The sequence below is a fragment of the Ptychodera flava genome, chromosome 21 (genome assembly GCF_041260155.1).
Source record: "Ptychodera flava strain L36383 chromosome 21, AS_Pfla_20210202, whole genome shotgun sequence".
NCBI lineage: Eukaryota > Metazoa > Hemichordata > Enteropneusta > Ptychoderidae > Ptychodera > Ptychodera flava.
In genome coordinates, this window is record NC_091948.1 from 11117067 (window position 1) to 11137828 (window position 20762).

A 20762-nucleotide genomic window follows, 5' to 3' on the forward strand; every position below is an offset into this window, starting at 1 on the left:
ACATAGCTTTCACCGTGCTAGCGACGGATAACCATAGTATTCAGAGTTACGTAGAATATTTACAATTATATTTATGAAGTAAATGAGACGACACGATCGAAACAGTAATTCTCATTCTCAGAGATGCCATGGCTTTCAAAATATCACACAAGTTTACGACCTTTGCGAGCGCGAAAGATTCCGTTCGATGACACACTCATTGCATGTCTGTGCCCACAACGTTGCCGTCACCGGTCTCTGCCGGTGTCAACTCGTCAATCCCGATCTCGGTCATCAATGTTTTCGTCTTACGAACTTTGATGTTTGCATTGACACATATCTCGTCCATGGATACATCCTAATTTTGTTGACGGAAACTCTGTTTTGAGTGTTGTCTGAGTCAACTTTAGAAGTACATGGGATTCCACAGCGCTGCACACAGCTCGACAGCTTATGTCTTCGCTACAGCATTATGCCGCGCTGCAAGTTTGATTCCGAGCGAGACTTTACGGAGTTTTTGTGTGATTAAGGAAATTGATCGTTGTTAGTCGAATGACTTTAGGCTTGTGCCTCCTATGTCGCTTTCCCGAAGATTATACTATACTCATTTATTCAGTTTGAGGTGTAGGTTTCGGTTTTATCGCCAACCGGGGTCGCCAGGTACGACGTCCACACGACTCGACTGGAGCCGAGACGTTATTACTGAGCCATTAAAATAACGATTGTCGGTATCTCCATTCGATTCTCGGGAAAAGCTACTGTTTTACCGACTTTAAATTTCGTCGGACAAATATGCCTTCTATATTTCCATGTCTGGATTTATCGGGTCACCTTTTTGTAAAAATAACGTGCGAGCTAGCACGGCATCGATCACAACAAATATGTTCGTGTCGCGACGCCTGCATGTATGAACGGTACCATGAAAGAAAAAAGTCCCGGTTGATGACGTACAACAGGGGTAATTCGGATTTCTTATCCGTCCTGTTCTACGTCACACAGATGGAAATTCGGGCCAGTTCATGTGATAATACCTTATACAATCACCTGTCGACAATAACGATGCAGTTTACAAATGTACATGCTGAGTTGAAAAGTTGAATCATGCTGTGTATGGCAACATGCTTTGGGGAGTAGAACAAAAAGGTGCAGTCGACGTTTAAAACAAAAAATGTAGAAAATCATCAAAAGTTACTGTTGATGGCCCTTTATATGAACAGTTGTAAACAATGTTAAACAGTTCTAAAGCTGCATGTTATCCGGTAACTTGTCTTTACATATATCGGTGCTTACCAGTAAGGTAGAGTGCGCTTCGGGGACAGGTATTCAGACTCTCAAACTTTTATAATTCTTCTCTGATGTACCACTTGTTGGCGTTCAATTTAAAGCTCTTGCTTGGTGTAAGAAAAGTTTTCACCGGCTTAGTTTTTTGTTTCTATAGTACCAAATTTGCATGGTGATCCCCAATTTTTATTCTCGGTTTCGAAAGAGAATTGTTGAAAGATTCCTTAAGGAAAGTTTGAGCAAAAGTTTAAGTCTTTTACTTTCAAGGGACATACCACCTTAAAAGCCTAAAGCACTACAGGCGATCGATTGATCGAGCAGACTGCCCAGTCAACGAATGCTTGTGATTACAATATTCTACTTATAATGGTGTAGCCTATGAAATTACCGAATTAGAAGACAATGTCTTGCCCATGGTCGAGGCACACCTTCACCATTAGAGAACGAATTTTGCGCATTTTGTTATTTTTGATGTTGCTCATTTGAAGATCTTAAGCTGCATGTTTCTGTCAAAAGTATGATGTGTGACGAACACTGCTCTGAAATAAACTCCATATTTGTGACAAGCATTGGAAAAATGTCACCCTTACCTAATGCAATATTATGTTACTGCGGTATGTTGCTGACCCGCTGACTTGGCAAACATTCACAAAGGAGTGGGAGTGAATTTGCCTCATATGCTAATCGATATCTCAATTCTTGTTTTCGTTCTTGCCTTTTTTATTTTTCACGATAAAGATTACAAAATTCAAGGCAGGCTCTCTCTCTCTCTCTCTCTCTTATAATCATATCCTGTGGTCAATGTAATCAAAAGTTATCTTCATTGACCGATCAAGAGCCTATGAGAGGAACAGAAAGCAAATGTTGATTGACGAGGTTCTTGTTAACCCAGAGGCAGTAAAGTTTCTTATCGCAGAGTTGTTTCATCATAAAGATGTCGTGGTTGACTGATTTATTCACTTCAGCTATAAAACCAATTTTGTTATGGCACTGTAAAGCCACGTTCCTTCCACACATGGGCCTAGCAAGACTGGGATAAAACACATCGAGATAGCAATTCCTAAGTGTCATCGTCACGACAAGGGGTAGTTCTGTGTGCTACCTCGATGGTCAGGGCGAAAAGAGGGGTTTATTTGCGCTATGCAGGTGCCGCCAACTGAGCTGTTCGTGTAAAAAGGTGTTCGAGTGCAGTTTTTCAGCGGGCGGGCTAATTCAAAAATGGTCAGTGGGCGGGGAGAAAAAATGATATTATGGTGTTGGCGGGGAAGAAATTTCATTATTTTCAGTGGGCGGGGAGAAAATTTTTGATTGTGGGTACCGGAAAATACGTAGAGGGAGGGGAAAGCCGTTGTTGATAGAACTTGAGGGGAGATTTAGTAAGCGCCTAACCTTGAGGGGAGCAAGGTTCCAGGTATACTGGTAGCTGCTCGCACCGGCGGTTTTGCGTTGATCTAGGTTGCCTTGTGAGCATCAAGTGGGCAATGGGGAATTTCAGTAGTAGGGAGAGGGCAGTGGGGAGCTTGAATTGTTGTGGGGAGTAGGGAGTGGGCAGACCATAAATACTGGAAAGCAGTCGGCTTCAAAATTCAGTGGGAGGGCACATTTTCCGTGTATGCCAGTGGGAGGGCAGTTACGAACATCCCCTCCAAATTTTAGGTCAAGGTCAAAAATAAGTAAAATCGGTATATCAGCCTTCAAAACATGGTCTGTGATGATTTTGCGAAATTGATGAAATTTACCAGTTGGCGGCACCTGGCTATGCATGTGTTGTCGGCAGAGTTGAGTAATACTGCTGCTATGTGTAACTCGGATAAGAGTTGCTATATATTCAACAACACATACTGAACCATTAGGTCATTGTACATCACAACAGCTTTCAAAAACTGCTTTTGCTAGGAAAACAGTAAAAGGACCTTGGATCCACAGTTTGACTCGGGCCAACACTTCTCTTCATGTCTAATATAACACTGTGTGCTGAAGTTGAGGTTCAGAGCTGAACGAGATGTTAATAACAGTCAATCGAACTTTTGATCTCAAAACGCTGGAATTTAGTCACTGAAATTTTCGGTTGCAGCACTACAACCTTGATCAGAATAACCCGATCTCAATGTCGTGACCTTTCGGACACGTGTCATCAAAATTGGGTCATAAATTTTTGGTAAATAGTTCCACTGTAATCCTGCTGACATTGAGGTCGGGTTATTCTGATGAAGGTTGTATTGTGCTGTAACGGAAAATTTCAGCGACTAAAATCTAGTGTATTGAGATTAAAAGTTCAATTGACAGTAACCAGCTACCAACACAGATGAATTTCCATGCAAAAAAGAGATGTTGATTATATTGAACTATCCCTTTTGTACCGTGATCCCCCAACTCATGATTTTCACATAAAGGACATACCTGCACAGACATTCACCAAATCTAATCCCCCAAAATATGATTTACAGTTAACTGCAACTAAACCGATGACTCAGAGGCAGACTTTACTGGTTTGACGGCCTGCGAAACCATTCCCATTAAATATCAAGAACGAAAATCAGGAGCCAAAGTGTGCAAAATGACGTTTGAAATTCGAAATGGCCGTCATCCCCGCATTAACTCAATTAGGAAAAATGAAATTTTTGATTTTTTCTAAAACAATAAGCCGGAGCAAAAGTTATTAACTCCATGTGCTTGAAAACGAACCCCACAAGTGGTAGACCACAGGTGCATTGTAAAAGTTTGAGAGCCGGAAAATCTGTCCACGACACCCCTTCAGCTTTTCCTTAAATACCTCAACAGTCTGCATGATGTGAACACAGGATTATATTGTAAAAAACGCTGAATTCTCCCCAGGCCAATGTAGCACTGTAAGTGAAAGTAGTTGAGGCAACTCAACAATATGGTTTACACATTGCAAGCTCTATCAAGAAGTGGAGTTTTCAGTTTCAGTTGACACAAGGAACAAAAAATTACAATGCATTAAATGCCATTTTCTATTGATATAACACTTCTTAAATTCCAATTTACAATTTCAAGTTAAGTTAGAGGAATACAGTTTTGAGCTGTATTGAGAATTGAATTTTTTATTTTAGCTATTGGCTGTTCCCATTTCATTGTACATGTTTCTCGTCCTTTAGAATTTCGTGTTCATGTAAAATGTGCTAATTTGACCCTCCCAAGGAATAGCTTTTCAGAATATGGCCCTTCCCCTGGGCAGGCTTTTTGAGTATGACTCTCTGTCCAATTCCTCTGACCCACACCCCTCATAATATATGAAAGCTCCCCTCATGTAGCTCTCAGCACAGACTATCCTGCTTCCAAGCTCCACTTCAGCTACCGAGCCAGCTTTCAAAGTTTCCCGCAGTGAGTCACTTTGTGTACCACTTATTCTGTATGTATCTCAGTGGTGTGTTCGAGAAAAACATTGATACATTTTTATTCTTCCAGGCAATCATCCTATTCAAGACTGGATATAAGCTTACATCGGACGGTGAATCAGAGTATACAATTTGGTAATTACATGCCATATTTTTAATTGACACTAAGGAAAATCAACGGCTCTTTGTACTATTTAAGTACGTGGCTCGGTTGCCTGGAAGCGTTCTATTATCTGAGTGTTACGAAATTGTCATGTGTTATGAACTTAATTAGCTGTGTACAAGTGACCCCTTCTCATAATGTAGGCGTCTGGTATTACTAAAAAGATTGACACTGCAATTGACAACGTTCAAGTGGTCGAACCCTTTCTGCTTTATTTGGAACGGAAGCCGGGTAAATGCGTTACCAGCCACCAAATCAGAGTTCTGTGAATAAGGTGACGTGCTTAATTTGTTCAAACCCGAATCGCATCAACTGTATGTTGTATAAAGTGTGAAAAGAGAGGCGCCCTGATTGTTCACAATGTTGTGCACTTGAATGTTGGATGAGAGCTAGATGACTCAAGCCGTGCTCATCAAGCAAATAAAGCAAGGCTGCAGTCTCTAGATTACGTAGAATGAAGTATTTTACTATTCTCTTACGATGAACTTACACCCAACGGGTTATCAAAAATGCCTGGGCGCTAGAAACTAACCTGAAGCAATACGCATACCCTCCTTGAAAGTATTGGGAGGAATATTTTTGTGAGCGTCGTTGGGGGAACTGCTTATGTTTCTCTGTTTGCTATTTTTGTTGGTGGTTTCAACCCACTTATCATAGCAAATGCAGTTTATTGTGTCAAACAAACTGAATGATAATAGGTCATTAACCGACGCTGATTTTCTAAAAAGCATTCCGATGATACCCTCCAGTTCGCCTTCGGGTCAACACGCTTGTGCTAGGTGAGCCAGCTATTAGATGGATAAATCTTAAGCCCAATTCGAAATACACCATGTCTGTACATGTCGAAACTTCAGTCTGTACACACTGCAAAATTATATATGTTCGATTAAGTTCAGTGTATGACAAGCTACATGGACTCGAAATATACATGAAGTATTTTTTTGTGTTCAACTTCAAAAAACGAAATATCAATTCACCTATTAAAGGGCCAATAGCTGCAACTTTGTGAGATTATTTTAATGTTGTTTTGCTTTAATGTCAACTAAATTTATTGATATACTTCCAGAACATGAGTTGAGATGCACAGCGTTGAGTTTTTCAGCTTATCTGGTACAAACTAGAACTCAAATATGAACACAAATCTATTTTACATTGTGCTGAGTGACCCTGTATTGACAAGCTAAATAGTAGGTATTTAACGTGCCTTGTGGAGTAGGAGAAGAACATAAAATTGCTATACAAAACACGAATAGTAAAGAAATGTTCAAAATTGACAGTACATGCCCCTTTAGCGAAACACCAAAAGGTCATGGAAAATCCTTCGGAACAGTACATACTGTATATAGATTGCAAACCTTTTGTTTCACATCATTCATGCAATGGAAATACTATGAATAGTAAAGATGACATTTGCTTTCATGTTCATTGTCCCTCACACATTCAAACTGTGTTTTGCCTGTGAAGCGTTGTGTGAAATTGCTTAGGCCAGAGCAAGCGTATCAGTTATTTCCCCCCAACGTTTGACTGGGGGAAAAACGTGAAAATATGTTGTAAGTGTCTTTGTCATGTATGTTCATAAAAACTGAGGTTATTCATCTCACACTGGATGTCATAGCCACTGCTGTCCATAGAGCTTGTCAAAGGACGAGTCTTTCCAGAAATCGGGTATTAGTACAATTAACTACGTTTCTTTAATAAAAAGTGCCGTTATCAAAGCATGCAAGTAAATTTAAATTGCACTGGAGCTCCAAGAAGCCCCGGTCGCGCATTTTACCGTAGACCAGTCTATAATTCTACTAACTGTTGTTGTTGATGATGTTGTTTTTTTGATGTTGCTGCTGTTTTTGGTTTTGTTTTGTTTGTTTGTTTGTTTGTTTGTTTGCTTTATGCGGTATTAAGACAAATCTGATGCCATGGAATGTTTAAACTTTTCTAAACTGAAAAATATTTTTGTACAGGTTACACGAGTTTGTGAACACGTTTTAGTTGGCTATTCGGGACATTTGATACTTTTGTCATTAGGATCACCTCGGTTCGGTTGCGAACTTCAGACATTGCGTTACCGCGAGCAAACACCGGAGTGGGAATTGGGATCGCAAACTGAACATTTTGACATTTGTCCAGGAGTGATACAGTGACTGCACGACGCACAATAAAACGTCTAGTCCCCGTCTTTTCCTCAGAAATAATGTACTCAACTCCCGTCTCAGTCAAATGCACGGCGTCCGGATTTTAGTTTCTGTGGCCGGGTCAAATGGGGTTAAAGTCACCGCGCTTTGAACATGTCACCAATATTCAATTCACTGTAAAATGACTGCCCCCTTTCGCGACATTGAATTACTGACCACTATTCATGAAAAGATCAGCGGCTTACTTCCAGAAGGACTTAAAAAGGCCGGTGTTTGTGAAATAATGAGTAGACACAGCAGTGAAACCATGGACCCTGGACTACAGTCTCTCTTTCCAGGATCAGCGGTGAAACTGACGACGAACTCATATAAGTCTTCTGTTTATGTAAAACATGATAAATCTATCCAATAATTGGAGGGAAAAGCCATGCTTGAAGGCTCTCGACAGATATCAACCCCCTGCGAACGACAAACCTTATGTAAACTAGCCCATGGATCGCTGGCTACTAAAGGGACAAGACTTACTTGGTGGCTTCATGTCTCATTGGTGGGACCACTGTTTTCGAAAATGATCGGCCGCACGAGAAGATAGACCATCGCGCCCCGTCGACATATCTACGGCACCCGTCACCGTGGGACAATGGCGAGAGCGTAAATGGAACACACGATATACACACGCACAACTACCATAGGAAGCTATGGTTGACTAGATATTAAGGTCAGGGGTCACTTAAATTTCCTTACCTGCAGGAGGTGGGGTTCAACAGTGTGCTTTACACAGAGGCTATTATAAACCCATTACAAAGAATTGACTGCAACGATATTTTCAGACAGCATTTCTGAATGATGTAAGGTAGAGGTGAAATGTTGTCGGGTAAATTTACAAAATGAGAGAATATATTAATCCATGGTTGACGCCTTACGGCACTGGGTTTTCTAGGTTTCACAGGTAGATTGGCTTCGAGTTCCCGTGCCACGTTAATAAAATAAAAATATTACTTTGTGATTTTTTCTGATATCTTTGATGCCCTTAGTGTTATGCTCTCGTTTTATTAAAGTCTACAAATGAATAAAAAGCACCGTTCAGGCGACCGACTTTTAAAATCAGTGCATACATATCTGCATATGACGCTATTCAGCGTTATAGCGGATGAGAAAACGCGAAGTTCGTTCTGTTATCACACCATGTGAGGATATTTAAGGGTCCAGCATATAACGGGGTGTTTGGCCTAAGCAATGGGCTGAGGATGCTCCGAAGGCTGAGGCTAATTTGACGTAATTTTTTGTTCATCACTTGATCTGTATTTTTGTTACTTTTCTTTCTCTCCAACCAATTTACCCTTTTGACTGTGACTCTCTCTCGTATGTGTCTGTGTGTGTCTCTGTGTGTGTGTGTGTGTGCCCCCTTGAATCATTTTGTCCAACGACGGACGTTCACTCTTGAAGGCTTTTATGTAAAGTGTGTTGACACTAAGCAATCATCCATGTTTCACATATGTGACTCAAAGAAAATAGAACGTAGTACTGGAAGCTCGTCAAAAGGGTACAAGTTCGCTTGTTTACACATGTTAAAGTACACTTTGCGACATATATCACCGTCAACGAGGGTGTATGCCATTTACAGACAACGCTGATTGCTGTTTCAAAGGACAGCGGAAGGATTATTTTATAGTATCACAAAGTATATCGTCGTATCTCTATCAGACATTGCCAACAGACGCTTCTAGACAACACTGAACGAAGCTGAACTATACAGACTGGCTAAGCTATGCATGTCATCGGTGGATGTTTTAATGTTGTACGTTACAATTGGGTTTAAAAAACTCTGTGTCGTCAACTTTTGTCACATAAAAGTGAAAACACCTTTTATCTTATTTGCCTTGCCCTTATTGAATCCTCTTCAGTCAGCGTATACAATAGACTACTAACAGACAGATAAAACGGTCGTCTTTGTGTCCGATGGGTGGGTAGGGCTCATGATGATTTTTCCCATTGTAAGCTTTCATTGCTTTAAAATCAAGATATGTGAGTGACCCCATCGTACACTTTTGGTTTGATGTTTTCAATTCAAAATATGACTATATAGATAGACAGTCAACAGTCTGTGACGTTTACATTTTCTTGCCGTATTCATCTTAGAAACGAGCTCATGTGATCGGCTTTGCGCCCACTTTCTTTGTACTCCGCGGCGTGATCCTGCCAAGCACGCCCGGTTCGATAATCGACTACTTTTAAGAGTACTTAGTTGAGAGAGCGAGTATAGGTCTTTTGAAATTGAGCCATCTTGAGTCTAACCGTTTCGCTGCTTGAAGATTTGCTGTTATATGATTTGAAAGGGGCCTTAATCAGCATGGAGCTCCATTTTTTAGCTCCATGATACCAGCGACGGAATGAAAACTTGCTTTTTACAATTATTAAACCCTGGTGCTCTGCACTCTGGAATTTGTCAGACATCACGTATCGACTACAGCACGCATCCCATATGGCGCACAATGTCTCTGCTGCTAGAGGGGAGATTAAAATGTCGCCGATGTCTAATGCATTGGAAAGCCCATTCCATTGTGACGCTTTAGACAGCCCATAGGTCGCACCTGAGCTAATCCACCATGAGTTTGTAACCTTTTAATTGATGGAGCTGGATGCGTTGCTAATGAGCGATAATGAAGTACGTGCGAGTTTTTAAGATCAATTGATTGACATTTAGTGGGTGTCCGATAAGGACACTATCTATATTCAGTCACGTGTTTACGATGCATTTACGTTAATATTTATCTTCCCGAGTATAAAACTCTCTCTCTCTCTCTCTCTCTCTCTCTCTCTCTCTCTCTCTCTCTCTCTCTCTCTCTCTCTCTCTCTCTCTCTCTCTCTCTCTCTTACATCATGCGATGCATGCAAACCGTACAGCTTCTGCATTTCTAACTTCATTTTTAGAAGGAAGTAACAGTACCTAATCATTTTAATCTTTTGATTTCAAATTCCCTCTTCCTATACCGTATTTCAACATTTTCCGTACTTCAAAATGGATTTCTTAACAAGTTTACTGTACACGTGTACGTCGTTTGAAAGTTCCATAGCAAATATTTATTTATTCATTTATTTTTATTTATTTATTTACATACTTATTTCCCTTGCTCAGGTTCAAATCTCTTAGTACACGCTCACATGAACACAAGACACCATGATTGTGATGTCGTGAAGGCAACTAACTGTATTTCAACAGTTTGATCATATCATCTGGGGCTTTCACTGACGATACATGACTTAATACTCAGCGATATGAATAGAAACCGACGAGGAAAAGTACATAAACAATCTATAATTATCACGGAAGAGGAAAAAACAACGAGAAGAAGACATTTTTGCTTCCTTGATTCATGAGAACAACACCTTAAAGGGACATCATAATTACAAACGGAGACTGGCAGCTCTCAGGATCATTCTGCTACCGGAATCTCACAGGAGTCACTTCTCGTATGAAGCTCCTATGTCTTAAAGGGACAAAAGCTATAATTTTGAAAACATTTTCATTATCATTTCTCATAGTTTCTCCGTGGATGGAGGGGCCGTGCTTTCTTTAACTCAAGTTGTGTTTTTTATTTGTCGCGGTGAACTTTGTTAAGATAATAAAGTCGTAGCCTATAATCGTGAACAACACGCCATCTTATTGTTGACAAATCATTTTAGTCCGGACGTAGACTTGGTTCAAGTCGGAGAATGAAAAACAAATATTATCATTCCAACATTCTTTCTTGTGTCTCTTTCTCTTGCATCAGGTTTTTCTAGCGATCGCAGATTGAACCCGCCGGATTCTGGGGAAACTCCCCTGTATCGCGTTTACCCCACTCCATCGCGTTCACCCCATTCACGTTTTTCATATGAAAAGAGATTACAAATCTGACCGACAAACATAAATACCACAGTCTTTCCAAGATGGGAGGGACTGTGGAAACACTATAAACCTCCATTATTCATTCTAGCATAGCTATGATTCTAGCGACTTGGGTTCAAAGAGAGAACTTCTGCCATAGTCAGTATATAGACATGAGATCTCACTTCTACCGTATTTGCTTTTATCCACACCTTTGGCTGTACGCGGGAAGTTGTATTTTCTGACAGTCAAAGTGTAGGAACTGTGATTTTCCAGACGTCGTCGCTGTATCGGGGCTTCGCTTTGGTGGCAACATAATACTACACTATGTGGAATATGATTTAGTCATGTATGTGTAGTCCTCCGAATGAAACTATATAATTTTATTAATCTTTCGGACCCGGTGCTTTCACTGCGGGACCATAGATAGAGTTAGAAACGAGATCCATAGATATATGTCTTCAAAACTGTTCGTGTGGTTGGTCTACGGTTTCAGCCCTTGTTGCAACAGGGTCCCTCCACATGGTTGTAACCATGTCTAACGAGTTCAAAGGTCACGCCCGTGCTGGGATGGAAGAACCTCTATGTATACCGGGGACACTGTGCTTTACACGTAAACCCAGCCTCACCTTATGATTTTTGAGAGTTTGTGAGAATGACAAGAAGGCTATGCAGTTACAAGCAACAGAAATCTAAAAAAATGAGTACTGCGTTATGTTTACCCACCTACACTCCTAGTTCTCGCGTCCCCGACCTGGGATTTATCCCAACAGCGTTTGGATAGGTCACGGTATAGTGGATAGGTGTACTCATGAATACAGTCTCCTCCATGCGACTTCTATATATCTATAAAATATCTGTGACTACGCTGGTAAGTATATTCTTGTGAGCAACATCTTGGCTAAGTATTGACTGTGCATATCACCTGCCTCAGCTGTTTTTAGGTACGACACTAGGTGTGGTTTGAAGCGGAAAACTTCCCTCGTGAATAATCATACCTTAATCTATTACGTAACCAACAGTGAGGAGTTTTGGTACCTCCTATTTACAAAGACTGTGTTGACGGTCTCTGGTATTACGCTATGGATAATGGACGGTCATTGCAATGACGCGAAATGCGGTGATCGCTGTCCCTTGTGTTGCAAAACACTGAAAACACGTACCAGAACAATTTCCTTCTGCAAGTTTTGTAATTTATTTGATGACACAGCCTATAATTCTACTTTATATCCTCCGAAATACAGTATTTTGAAGAAGTTTTCAGTGTGTGAGCACTTCCATAGAGAAGCATTCTGTACCTAATTTTGGAAGTCCGTGATAAGGTAGTCAGTGATCTTGATATTATTATAAAAAGCTGCGGGTCTCTATCCCAGCCATGTACGCATGATTTTGTCTCTTCCTTCCCTCGAAGTACACATATATGCATTAAACTCAACGTATAACTTTTAGTGGAAGTAATCTTATTGTCGTTATTTGATACTAAAATAACAACACTAAAATTGGCTGAAAAGTGACTTTCACACCTTAGTGTAATAGTAACAATAGCATTCATTGAACAACCTTTACACTTTCTTTATACACATGAAGAGATGTCCAGCAACATTTTCGATTCAAAAAAGGTGCGTTAATGGTTAATCCATGGAGATAGAACGATGGTTAATAGTAGATCAACGTTAGTGAAGTTTAACTTCAATCTGCGACCACTCAAAAATAAAGTTTCTTTTGAATTTCATTTAGAATTTAAAGTTTCAGTTCTTTTGAGTAGCAGGGGACCTGTTGCTTTGTGTTTGTAGTCGGCAAACATAGTTCTCCTCGTCGGCAAAGACAGTGGAATCTACTGTTTATGCTGCTATCTGTTAATTTCAATAAGCTCACTTCTCAAAATTAATCGACACCATTTAGACGATTGTGTTCCTCCTCAGACGACGCTACAACAGCTTTTTCCTGGCATATAAACGCTACTTTGAGTTTGAAAAACAAATTAATGTTCAATGAGAGGGTACGAACTCATAAAATGCCTTTCATATACAGTGCACCTCAATGTTGACTCTGCCTTGTTGAGGGCCCTCATCATAACCAATACTTCACAGTTTCCAAGACAACAGTTAGCACTCAAAGGTGATATATATGTTGCAGAGATCCCAGTTACGGAATTAATATTGGTTGATGTTGACAAATTAGAAAATCGAGCAGAAAATGACAGAGCTGCAGTCATGGTAGTTGCATAACGAAACTTGTATTGTCACGCAAGTTGTTCCCTGCAGCCATGTGCAGTCATGTTTATTCTAGCAGAGAAGGAAGCATAGACAGCTTCAAAGGGACTGCTCAGTTTCTTCAGCCTGAGGAGGGAGGGTGGATTCATGAGGGGATCACCCTATTTCTGACTTCGATGATGGAAGTCATCATTTTTTTGACATGCTGGATGTGGGGGGGGGGGTGGTTTGGTCAGTGTGTTTTTGAATTAAGACACCGGCTTATACGTGCATAAAATATATCGTGCCAGTCACGAATTGCATTATTTATGTGCAGTTTTCGGCGTGCCCTTCGGGCGCGTAACTTTAATACGTGTATATTGGAAATATTTTTTAGATATATCTGCATGTTTGCAAATTCAAAGTTTGTTTCCAAAGCCATACCAGCCATAAATTGCATCATTCTGTCAGAGTTTTCGGCGCGCCCTCGACGCATAACTGATATATTATATATAATATATATATATATATATATATATATATATATATATATATATATATATATATATATATATATATATATATATACTCAGAGACTAACACCGTGGGTTCTACGCATGCACATTGCGCATCGTATGCACCACAATGTATCACCATCGGTAGTAATGTAGTAATCTATCCACGGTCGTGTATGTTTTTCGAAAAAAAAGACTCTAAGTTAAAATCAGATCAATCAATGCTGCAGACGAACCGTGAACAAACGGAAATTCTTAGACCCTCCACTCATCAAGTGAATTTGAAAGAAGAGACTTCCGAGACTGGTGTAATGCTGGTTATAGATGGATGCAGTTGCCAGTTGAAAATTGTTTATAATATTGACAAAGGAAACAACGGGTTACTCGGATTAGAGACTGGATGCCTCTTTCTTTCAGAAAAGACAAACTGATGTGTCCCCAAATCCACTCTATACACTGTATCAAAACGGAGCAGCTGCGATTTTTTATACATCATAGTTTCCACAGTTATTGTTACCGATTCACTCATCTATAGGTGGCCAACAAGACACTATCACTGGGTGACTGCATACCGACCGTGACAGAGATAGTTCTGACTCTGATGTAGTTGAAGAAAAGTATGAGTCAAATGACGCTCATGATAGTGAAATATACTTGTACACAAGATCAGGCCAGAGAGCGACACATTATATGAAAGTCCAGGAGACTTGAAAGTGTCAGGAATATTTGAATTCTGGCATATGAGAATAATGATCATGTATTAAAGAGAAAAGATGGGGTCACCCTGCTTGATTTTCTAAATTCTCACATTTATCGTAAAATAACACAAAAGTAATACTTTGAACAGTAAAGATTCTAATTTAAATGAAAAAATGTGCGACTTTTTTGTATCAAATTTGCCATTATTACACCCAAAATTTCAGAGACAGGGAATAAAACGTTTAGTTTTGTGCAATATTTTAACCTTCCAGTATTGTCAATTTTGAGCAGCATCTTCTAGGTCATATATGTCTTGTACTTCTCAGAAATGTTTTTGTAGCTACTGTGATCAGTTTTTCACAATTTGGCGAAATGTAGCCAGGAATTCACAATTTGCATACTCTCGTCATTTTGTGTTCTCGTCAACAGGTGCCGTGACCTGGCCAGAGTTGGATTAACTTAAATTGACTTGGACTGATAAATTCGAAAAGTCCACTGATGCGTTTGAAATTAAATCAATTTAAAAACTTGCCTTAAAGGGACAAAGTCGGCCATTTTTCATGAATTTTGTTTGATACGAGATACTACTTATATTAATGTTTGACATGTTGAAAGATACTGAATGAATGGGTGACCATGCATATATTCGACGCCGGTTTTAGACACGATACATGAAACCATCGCAAAAATGAATTAATGGTCATGACCATTAATTCATTTTCGCGATGGTTTCATTTAACCGTTTATGACATCATCCCGATATGATAAAGTTAAATACAAGTGGGCAATGTCGTTATTTAGGACGCGAAGTTTAAAAAGGGTTCAGGAGCGTAAGCTTAGTCTCAGAAACTCTAAAAAGAACGTGTCAGAACGCATGCGTGCACAGTTGATTCCACGCAATATGGTAACGCAAGTCACCGATTACACCTCGAAGAATTTCACTTGAAAACGCTCAAATTTTTTTTTTTTTTAATATGATGTTGTTTCATCGTCGTCGCTACTTATACAAACTCTTCATTTGTGACTTCATTGCCGGACTAAAATGTACAATTAAAAGTAACCCCAAGACGTAGACCTGTCCGACATAATGGCGCGTTGAGCTATCACGCTGCAGCTTTCGCATGTTCGCAGGTCTTCTTGTCGATAATATAACCCTGGCCCTAGCCAATCAGAAGGCCAGATTCCGGCTGAGCATATTATAATTAAAGTGAAAATAGTCGGCTGAATTTAACACACCTACACCAACCTGTGGCCACTATTTTGCTACGACGCTGCAATACGAATACACAAGTTTAGGTAGGGGAGCATTCGTTTTTTACAGGGAGGGGGGTCGGTGGAAATCAGGGGGGGTTTGACTTTTACAAAACCGTTTTTTAGGGGGGTCAAATTTTACAATCAGTGATTGAAGGGGGGGTCAAATTTTACAAAGGTTTGTATTGAGGTATGGAAAAAAATTGACTTTGGAATTTCACCGAAATGGTGCTTGTGTAACCGATGTTTCGAGACGGCAGAATAATAACCAACCAAAGCTCAGCCAAATTTATTTCTCTAGCAGGGCCAACAAGTCCGAGACTGGCGTTAACCTCTCTAGAGCAGCAACAGAGCATGTAGCCCTGAGTACAGGTCTGTGTGTTCCTGGCGTTATACGGCCTCCACCACACCCTGGAACAGTCTGTGGAGATAACTGGGGGTCTCTGCAGCGACATTCAAAATGGGATCTCCATGGGTAAACAACTTGTCAAGTACGTTATGTTTCAGAAAATGAGCGGTTTTGGACGTTAGGAGAAGTTAATCGCATCTTTTCTGGGATTGGTTAGGAGGTAAAGGTAGGCAGAGAAAGGATTTTGCCCCAATAGAGCAGAATTTCGGCCAAAAAGACCGTTTTTTCATTGCGGTCCAGATCCAGGCCGCAGAGACCTCAGTTCTCTTCATAGACCGTTGCAGGGCTGTGGTAGAGGCCATATAATGCTGGGAACACACGTGCACAGACCTGTACGCAGGGCTACAGAGCATGGGGCATGAAATGAGGAACTAACACACAGTCATATAATGTAACAAACAACTTCTGTATATTACTATATTGTGTCAAATATCGGGGTCTACATATAAAATGGTAAAACCGTACTTCAAAACTATAAATATTACTCCATGGTAACAATAACCGTACTGATCGACCTCCCGACGGCAGGAGTCGAACACACTTTCAGAACAAAAACTCTGTTCAAACTAAATGCTTAACAATTTCTATGGAAAACTTAACGTTACCGCAGAGGTACCTCAGACTTGCCCACGCGGCTCGGAAACACAAATAGTTCACACGCGACTTTACCTAATGTTCGATGATGAGCACAATTGTAAGTCCGGTGTAATGTCCGCACATGAAAGTCGGCGACAACACACGCAATTCACTGCTAAGCAGCGTCAAGTTCAGCTACCACGGGCGCAGCCATCTTAGATCTTTGTTTACTTCCGGTCAGCCCTTCGGGGACATGCCGAACTAATCTGAAGTCTTCCTCTGCAAACTCCGCGCATCGACAAAATTTAGGTGGAATAATCATAAATAATGTTCTCATGACAATCTCAGACATCTGACTGAACTCATAAACGGAATAAAGTTCGCAGTTAACACACAATATGCTGCAGAAAGATCGGCTTTCAACTTGTGATGATACTATCATCTCAGCGTGCAGTGCGTATATTGCAAATATACGGCACGGCTTTCACTTGTGTGAGCAATGTTCGTTCGATCGACTAAAGTAAAGGATGGCGTAGGGTTTAAATAAACAATCCGATCCGCATGAGGTTCGATCTCTCCCACTCACCGGTTTCTTTACATATCTGCTGACTTGAGTAAAACTAAAAATAGAGAAATATCTGACTTAAAAAGCACACGCTGACACTCAAACCTTCCAGCGCAGCATGCAATGTAAAACACTCTTTGGAAAGTTCCCGTCTTGGACTCCCTAGGTATACAGTGATAACACCCAAGAACTCCCAGGCAAAATAGAAAATACACAGGTCCTCCATACATAATCTATGAGAAGCTATGAATAATTTCTTTTAAATACAAAACTAGCTAAATCTGTGTATTTATAGACTCTTGATTATTGATATTAATGTACTTGATCAGGCTAGGGTAAGAAATTTGATTTTGGAATTTCACCGAATGGTTAATTCACTATCTTGTCAGAGGAAACTATGAATAATTTTTTTCCAATACAAAAAAAGTTAATCTGTGTATTTATGTACGCTTGATTATTGATATTAATGTACTTGATTAGACTAGGGTGGTTACAAGTGGATGTTTGTGCAAGAAATTTGATTTTGGAATGTCACCGAAATGTTGATTCACTATCTTGTCTATGAGGAAACTATGAATAATTTTTTTCCAATATAAAACTAGGTAAATCTGTGTATTTATGTACTCTTGATTATTGATATTAGTGTACTTGATTAGACTAGAGCGATTACAAGTTCATGTGTGTGCAAAAAATTTGATTTTTGAATTTCACCAAAAATGTTGATTCTCTAGTATGTGAGGAAACTTTTATTCAGCCCGGGGCCACAGCATGAGAGAAAATGCCGAGAGAGTTTGACGGTTGACCTCGCTGTTAATTTTATGCAGGAAATTACAATAACAATGCTTGGTCGAATGACGCAGTGCCTTGAGGGTGGGATCACCAGTGGTATATGGGGAGGAGTACCTTCCCGATGGTGATAAGTGGTGCAGATTACCGTCGCCTAGGTGACTGGCGTATACGCGTGCCAAAAACCCTATGGTTGATTTCCTGTTGACCAGTCGGATGGCAGAGTTGCAAATACCTGGACTGAACCATTTGGTTTTTTGTGGGTGTCGGTGGTACTTTGACAATATAAGTAAAAATGCACATATATTGAGTTTATTGTCTTGTTTATGAGCGGCCAGTATTTCCAACAGCATAAATTATGTGCATTTGCCCTTGAAGGAATAAATAATTTTCGAATAAAACATCGCGAATGTAACTACATTCCTTAAGCTCGACGTACACTTAAGTGCCCCAAAGAACCATGAAATCGCCCGACTTTCGATTGAAGAGATGAGTTTTGTCAAACCGCGTATACAGAAAAAGTGGCAGATGACTTTATTTTTAGAATCATAGACAGTATAGCGAGATGTACAGGCTCCCCACCTAACTATCCTAAATGTCTTTGTGTCGAGTTTGTGTTTGATTCGTTTCGAAAATGTGTTCCTACATTCTTATCCGATTGTTTGTGTTAATGAAAGTTTGTTTCGCTTTGGATATTTGTAGAGAAGTTCGGATTAGTGTGTACGGTAATGTTCTGTTTGTGTGGGGAAAGCTTATGGCGAGACGCAGCCGGACCTATGTTGTTACAAAAGTTGATAGAGTCGCCCTTTGACGCTTGCGTTTCGAAACCCGAGTGTGGTTTCTCATCAGTCGCAGTGTAGATTCTTCCATAGTTTGTGTTTGTGAAAATTTATTTTAATGCATTTTAGTGGTCTTGCTTTCCGATTAGCGAGTATATATAGAGGCAAGTATATTAATTTTGGTCACGTTGTGAGTCCGTTTGGTGGTTCGGTTTGTTTGTTCTATATTTCTTTACTTCGGTAAATTTTGTTTTGACTGGTGTGTCTTTTAGATTTTTGCGGAGGTTTGTGAATTTTTAGGCAATAAGTACCACTGCGGGGTACGGATTTTATGTTTATTGGATCAAGATACTTACAAGTATCCTGGTTGATGTGCTTGTTCTCGTACATTTTAATTAATAGTTCATTACTTTGTTTACTGTTTGTTCTGGCTTGTTGTGTATAATACTGAGTGTTACGTAATTGCCTTTCGCATTCGAGTACGTAATCGTTTGTGTTGACAATAACGAAAAACCGACCCTTGTCGAAGGGTTATTTTCCCAAAATTTGTCCAATGTTTGCAAGCTGGTTTATCGCGATTCTTTTGGCACGCGACATGTTTTGTTTCCTTGTTTGAAAGGGTATCTCTAGAAGTGCGAGTTTAGCAGCTTCAGATAGCTTTCAAGTTTTGTTTTTTTTTGTTGTTCGTGGAGTCCAATTTGACTTTTCTTTGAATTGTGTTGTTGCGATTGTTTGTGTCTCACGATGTAGCGTAGTCACATTATACGACTTTATTTGTTGAAATCCTGAGGTGGTTTTATTCTGTTTGGTTTTGTTGGTGTCCGAATGAATTTTAAGGCTTTTGCCTAGTACTATTTTTCGGAGTTTCATAGTTTGAGCGATGATAGGTTGTTGTGAATTTCATGTTGTTGTCGGCTTTTCTTTGGAAATAGCTGATTTATTTCCACGGCCATGTTTTCTGTACGTTACTGTGATTGTTTATTTTGTATTTTATGTTGTGTTTCAGTTGTTTGTTATGTGTACGATTTTTGTTATTTCTTTTAAGTGTTTGTGTGTTCTATGTCATCTTATCGTATTTTTTGGTAGTTCCCTTTTTGGAGTATTTGGTGGCCCTGAAAAGGGCCGCTTGGTATGGGTTTTTGTTAGCGCTTGGCGCGTTTGTTTTGGCGATAAGCCAAGCTTTTTATGCTTCTTTTCGCCGATTCGATGTGCTTGGTGAGTAGGTGTTTGCCGCCTTCTTGTCACTGTGTGTGCTTACATGGACAGTCTGCATAGCCCTTGAATGTGGTCTCGATTTTGATCAAACTTACAATTTAGGAGTATATATCAAAACTGATAAATGATTTATGATTACTGTAGCTATAGATAGGCTACATTCAGGACGGGCAGCGACGGGCAGTAATTAGTAGGCAAAACAGGTGGTTTTCACCGTGGGCAGAACTCGGTGCAATGATACTGAACATTAATAGTAAGCCTGTCACCTTGAAGGTAATGCTGTAGGTGAAACAAGGACACACGATGGTACAAACAACACCACAAGTGAAACGTACACACAGAAATACACGCGTTCCTACGTTGTGCCCACCCGGGCCACGCGATTAAAATATGACTGATACTGCTGGATAGTGTTAATTGGGTCGGTAAACAGTCAATTAATAGTTTAATTGACTACCTGGGTGATTGGCAGGTCGTGTCCAACGACGCATATGCAAAGCAGGCCAAAAGACAAAAGCCCCCAAAGTTATTGACAGCTGGCCAGGGGTCACCATGAATACGTAATGAAGCTTCACTACGCAGAAACTGCGTAGTCAAGCCCTTCTTAACCGGTCAAACTCTCTCGGCATTTTCCGGCATGGGTGCGAAGGGTTATGAATCAAATCTGATGAATATTTTTCATTGGGGGGTGTCACATTTTACAATTGATGAATTGAGGGGGGTCAAATTTTAGAAATTTGATTTGGAGGGGGGTCGCTTTTTACATTTCATTTGTCGCTCAAATTCCACCAGCCCCCCCCCCCCCCCGTAAAAAACGAATGCTACCTAACTTAACCCATTGTAAAGATTATTGACTTTGGTATTTTAATTGGTCACAACTTTTAATAAAATGCACACTGTCAACCAGAAACAATGGAAAAGTAAAGTTCCGAGAACAGTTTATTGGTTAACGTTTCAGCAAGATAATGTTCCCCTCTCGAAATTTAGAAACTTATC

The 20762-nt window shown here is 40.0% G+C and overlaps 1 protein-coding gene across 3 annotated transcripts in view; it reads right to left on the minus strand.

The window, feature by feature from the left end:
* The window catches only part of LOC139121393 (uncharacterized), a 50347-nt gene that overhangs the window by 15148 nt on the left and 14437 nt on the right, over positions 1-20762 (minus strand). Inside the window, exon 1 of one of the 3 annotated variants that reach the window (XM_070686225.1) lies at positions 11506-11760. The exons of 1 other annotated variant lie outside the window; for it this stretch is intronic. The gene's annotated coding sequence lies outside the window, so the exon portion shown is untranslated. Of the gene's footprint in view, positions 1-7436; positions 7572-11505; positions 11761-20762 lie in introns of those variants that run through there. One more of the 3 variants, XM_070686227.1, reaches the window with a different exon arrangement.